This window comes from Alligator sinensis, unplaced genomic scaffold, assembly GCF_000455745.1.
Source record: "Alligator sinensis unplaced genomic scaffold, ASM45574v1 scaffold341_2, whole genome shotgun sequence".
NCBI lineage: Eukaryota > Metazoa > Chordata > Crocodylia > Alligatoridae > Alligator > Alligator sinensis.
The window spans coordinates 255,005-260,937 of record NW_005842420.1 but is presented as its reverse complement, the minus strand read 5'-3'; positions in this window follow the sequence as shown (position 1 = coordinate 260,937).

The following is a 5,933-nucleotide window of genomic DNA, read 5'->3' as shown; positions in this document are numbered from 1 at the left end:
AATAGTGCAGGCCCGAGGACCGAGCCCTGGGGAACCCCACTGCCCACATCCCTCCAGGTCAAATAAGACCCATCCACCACCACGCTCTGGGTGTGGCCCTCCAGCCAGTTAGTGACCCATCTGACCGTGTAGGCATCAACACCACTGTCTCCTAGTTTTTTACTGAGAATGGGGTGAGAGACCATGTTGAAGGCCTTCATGAAGTCCAGAAAGACTATATCCACTGCGACCCCTGCATCCAAGGACTTGGTGACCTGGTCATAGAAGGCCACCAGGTTGGTTTGACAAGACCTGCCCCTAATGAACCCATGCTGGTTGCCTCTGAGCATAACCTCAGCTGCTGGCCCTTCCTGGACATGTGCCAGGATAAGGCTTTCAAAAAGCTTTCCCAGCACTGAGGTAAGACTCACGGGCCTACAGTTTCCTGGGTCCTCCTTCCTCCCTTTTTTGAAGATGGGACCACATTGGCTCTTTTCCAGTCCTCCAGCACATCGCCCAAGTGCCATGAGTGCTTGTAGAGCTGTGCCAGAGGTCCCACAATGGCTGCTAGTGCCTTCAGCACTCTGGGGTGGAGATCATCAGGACCTGCAGATTTAAATACATTTAGTCCCTCCAGAAGTTCCCTGACAAGGTCCTCATTAACCCAAGGCCTGGGTGTGCCACCCACAGGGGCCTTTGGGGGTGGGGGGGCAGTGGGGTAGATATCTGGGTCCCTCCTCAGAAATACAGAGGCAAAGAAATTGTTGAGTATGTCAGCTTTACTGTCAGGTGAGATGACCAGATTTCCTAGTGTGTCCTGCAGAGGCCCCACGTTACTTGGCACCTTCTTTTGCCCCCCTATGTATTTGAAAAAAGACTTTTTGTTGTCCTTGATCTGGGTCACTATTCCCAGCTCCATTTCCACCTTGGCCTTCCTGATCACCCCCCTACATTCCTGAGCTACGAGGTATAGCCCTCTCTTGTGATGGCCCCTCCCTTTCAATGGGTGTATGCCTCCTTTTTTGTTTGGAGACATTCCCGGATGCTTTTGGTGAGCCATAGGGGCCTTTTTGCCCTCTTGCCCCCTTTGATTTGTGTAGAGATTACTTCCCTTTGAGCTTGGAGGATTGTCTCCTTAAGGAGCAACCACTCCTCCTGGACACTCAACTCCCTCCTGCTCTGGGACCTCAGTGCTTTCCCCACTAGTTTTCTTACCTCATTAAAGTCCGCCCTCCTGAAGTCGAGGGCTGGTGCCTTGCTGGAGGCTTTCACCACCTTGTGCTGAATGGTGAATTCCAGCAGACGATGATTGCTATCACCCAGGTGGTCGAGCACCCTCAGACCCTATACTAGGTCATCACCTGTGGCCAGGACGAAATCCAACAAGGCATCTCCCCTGGTGGGGCTGTGTACCTCCTGGGTGTGAGGATGCCTGTTGGCTAGTTCAAGACTGTAGAACCCTCATGCCCCAGCTAACCCTTCAGCAGTACATTGAGTTAGGCAGAAGCAGCCTCAGCTGACAGACTGACCCCCTTGGCTACCTGCCAGCTGGGGCTGTACAGTTCTGGCTTAACATGCTGCGATGCTGGGCACACACATAAACTCTGTGCCCATGACCAATAAACTCTGGCGTGGACTGCACCAGAGTGTATTCTGTCAAACTCATTTCACGTGTAGACATGCCCACTCTGTTTATTATATTATGTGTGCTTTGTCCAAGTTCTTTCAAGACAAAACAAACTCCTTGTTGATATGACCAATACTTAGCCACTTAGCCACCAAAAGGAATTCTGGATTTATCTCATAAGTTTTCTTTCTGTCTTTTCTGTAGTGGCACACTGCTACATTCGCTTCTACATTTTGATCATTTTGCTGTTATATGTTAAAGCTTTCCATTTGCCAGAGTAATAACTATAATTAAATATATCACTTAGAGATTCTGGTTAGTGTGGGTCAGGGAAAAGCAAGAAAAAAATAGCTATTATTTTTCCCCTTTCATCTATGATGTTCTTGGATTTTTCAAGCCTAAGCAGAGAAAATGTATATTTTGAAGTGTATGTTTGGGGTTAATTCTAATGAAATTATGTTTTTTTATGTTAAACAAATTGGAGTTTGGTGAGAACATAATGTACCTGGGGAAATCCCATCACAATTCTGTATGGACATAATTGGCTTACATTATTTTAAAGACAGAAAATGAAGAGCAAAATAATAGTTTTTTGCAGGTAAGGCAGACCAAAACCCCAGAATAAATTTTGGAACTGGAAGACTCATATTGTTTTTACTAAAAAGAAGCTGAAGACACAGTTTGATAAGGTTTTGTTTTGATAAGCTCAAAGGGAAGGAAAGACTGAAAAGAGACAGGAAGGAAATCACTAGCAATGTATGGATCCTGCTCATCTCATAAAGAAGAGTAATCCATCTCACTTTTACAGTAGGTTATATCTTTGCTATTCCATTGAGTCTTCACATTTCTGCTTTGGACCCAGTACCCCTCACTCAAAGTTTCTCTCCTATTGAATCCTGATTTCCCAGAGATGAACATCTATCCCTCATAGGGAAAAAAATCAGCAGTATGAGTTTGCTGGATCCTTTAGGCTAGCATTGAATGGAATCCCTTATCTTCCACTCTATTCCTGCTCAGATAAACATCAGGCACATCTACACATGCCTTTGATCCAGGATCAGTTTACTCTGCTCCCAGGCAGGCATCTACACATTCAAGGAAACAGAAGCAGATTTCCTGCTAATGGCAGCAAACTCCTTCCTGGGGCTCTGCAATGGGCCCCTACTGCCATCAACAGGAGCTTTAGCACCCTCCCACACTAGCCCAGGGGTTGGCAGGGAGCACTGGGCCAGGAAACAGCTGGAACATTACACCCTGCCCCTAGGGGCTGCCTGCTGCCTGGGCAGGGACAAAGTTCCCCTGTCCTAGCAGCAGAGAGCTCCTGACCCTGACTCCCTGATCAGGGACAGGGAACTTGGAAAGAGTTGCAGGAGAGGTTCAGATCCAAACCCCTTGTCCCTATCTGCTGGTGGGGCAGCTAGCAGCTAGCTCACTGCTATCTGCCCCACCAGCAGATCGGGGCATGAAGTTGGGACCTACACCACCACAGCAGCTCTTTCCAAGCCCTGTGCCTCAATCACCCCATTGGGGCACAGGGCTATGACCTGCCCCTGACTGGGACTGCTCCCAGTTCCCATCCCACATGCAGGGCAGAGGATGAGGAACTAATTTCCTGCTCAGTTCTGTGCTCACAGAGTTGGGTGAGGAATAGGCTCCCCAGCCTTTGCCACCAGGGAGCTCTCAGAGTCATCTCAGCACCATGGGGCCGGAGCTGGGAAACTCTTATTTCCCAGCACAAGCTCCAAAACCACATGGCCAGGGCTGGGATACCCTTATCTCCCAGCATCAGCTCTATGATCATGGGGTCAGAGCTAGGAGACCCTTATTTCTCAGCACCAGCTCAGGGTTGCAGAGCTGGTGCTGGGAGATAAGAGTCTCCCAGTGCCAGTCCTGTGGTCATGGAGTTGATGCTGGGAGATAAGGATCTCCCAGCCCCCACTCTCTGATTGTAATCTCAGAGCGGGGTGAGGACAGGGGGACATAGTCCCTACCTGGCCTCTGGTGGCAGAGCCCACCCTAGCACCAGGCAGCTCCTGGGGCAGGGAGCAGTCTCCTGCCTCTGATGGATGGCTAACTGGGAGCAGATTTACTCCAAGGCAGGCCTCTACATGAGTGCTACTACAAATTTACTCATGATTAGTGAGGTTTTTCTGTGTAGTAAGCATGTGCATGTGCAGATGCACATGGTTACTGCACAGTAAATTATGCTACTGTGCAGTAAAGCATCTTATATAGAAGTGCCCATTCTTACCCTGTTGCACCAGCACTGCCACATTCAGCATTGTCACATTCCAATGAGACCTCTTGTCTCTCTGTTAATAACCCTCCCCTATAGCCTTCCCAATTAAGGATTCTTCTAAATCCCAAATGCCTGCTAGCTTTTCTCACAACTTCTGAATAAATGACAGTCTTAAAAAGTAAAAGAAAAAAAAACTCAGAAACTCATACTTCTCTAATGTGCATCTATCTTTGGGTTCTGATCTGCAGAAATATTTGAATTGAATTTGTAGCTGTGTAGGCAATTTGGGGTTTGAAAACAGGGTAAACTGAATGGTTTAGGAAGCAGATGTGATAGTGAATATAAGAATTCTCAAGTGCCTGCATGGATATTCCAAATGAATTGTTAACCCAATCTTGGGAAAGGTTTTGGACATATTTTCTTACAAGATGATTAGAATTTCTATTGCAGGGGAGGGGGCAGGGGGGTGTCATTTTCTTTTAAAGAAGGAATAAAACACTAATTTTCCAAATCAAAAGTAAAATACTAGATCCTTGTTATATTAAAAATTCATGGCTTTATTGCTATGGAATATATTTGAAAATGAAAGGGATGTGTGAAAAATCTTACATAGTCACAGTGGGTAAATCCTTTAGCTCCATGGTGCTGGTTCTAAACTTCTAATCCTGTGCCGGAATGAATCACATGGAGCTGTTCTATGGGCCAGATCCTGTGGGGTTGGCTCACAGAGTCCGTCAACATCTGGTGCAATCTGGTATACTGGTGATCAAGCACATGGGCCATGTCATCTAGCCCAGAGGGCTCCCTACAGCTCCAGGAACTTGATGGCATGTGGTTGGGCTTGGAAGTATTAATTGCCACATCTCTGGAAACTGTGGTTATTCAAGTTGTTACTGCTCTCCTGTTACCACATTTCTAGACCCTTGGGGAGTACCATGGGCTGGATTTGGTCTGTGGGTGGGAGGTTAAGCACCACTTCCTTAGCTTATTAGTTGTAATGTGACCATATGAAACTAAATGGTTAACCATATAAACAATTATGTTGTTAAATTTAGGTTTCAGAATTAACAATTCAATAAGATGAATGTGAGAAGGTTAGTTTTCTAATTAAAGATATTGTTTCACTCTGCATATAGAAGATGACAGTGCAACAGTTTGTATTATTTAGTCTTTTTTCTAAAACTTGTTCAAGGATTTTTGTTTTAATAATGAAATCTTCGAGTCTAGAGAATACAGCAAAAGCTGCAAGAAGTCCATCGCCCACCTCTAAATCCCTCAACCTAGAAGATTTTATTTGCCTATAGTTTCCTATTGTCCAAAAGCATTCGTAATAAACAGAATGAATTTTAATTAATTATGCTGGAGGAAAAAGTATAAATACATAGCAATTACTGTTCCATTATAGTGGGATGAATCATACAACCAGAATATTAATATGGATTGTTTTGAGAACAAAAATAGGAACAAAATGAGAAGGATCACTTAATAGCTCCATTTCCACATTATGAACATGGTTAAACAAGGCAAGGCTGGAAATAGATATAATTTTTAAAGTTATTTATGTGGGTGTGTGTATACATATATGTGTACACACATGCACATACATATGTGTGCATGTGGGGATGCATGTACATTTATACACAGACATACACACATATTTCTACAGAACAATTCAAATTTTGGAGGGGGCCCTGGCCTCCACCTCTGATTTTTTGCATCATCCTTTCCATGACCAGCAGTGTGTTCAACTACAATAGTTAATATTTTTTTAATATTTTATAGTAGTTTGATAGGTGTGGAAAAATGGTGAATAACTGATGATGTTTAGAAAAAGAACAAAAATGTGCTTAAGTGAGAACTGAAGCTAAACGGAGGAGTAGAAGGTAAATGTAGATGTTTTTCAAGGGTTAAAGTTAAACAGCAAATCTTTCTTGAAAACATTCAACATAAATTTTTTGTTTGTTTCCAAATGAAGCTCCTAATGCTGCAAGGCAGTGGTCTCCAACCGTTTTATGGTGAAGATCACTTTTTGGAACTAAAGTGATCTACCATGCCCCCAGTGTCCACCCCACCCCGCCCACCCCCTGA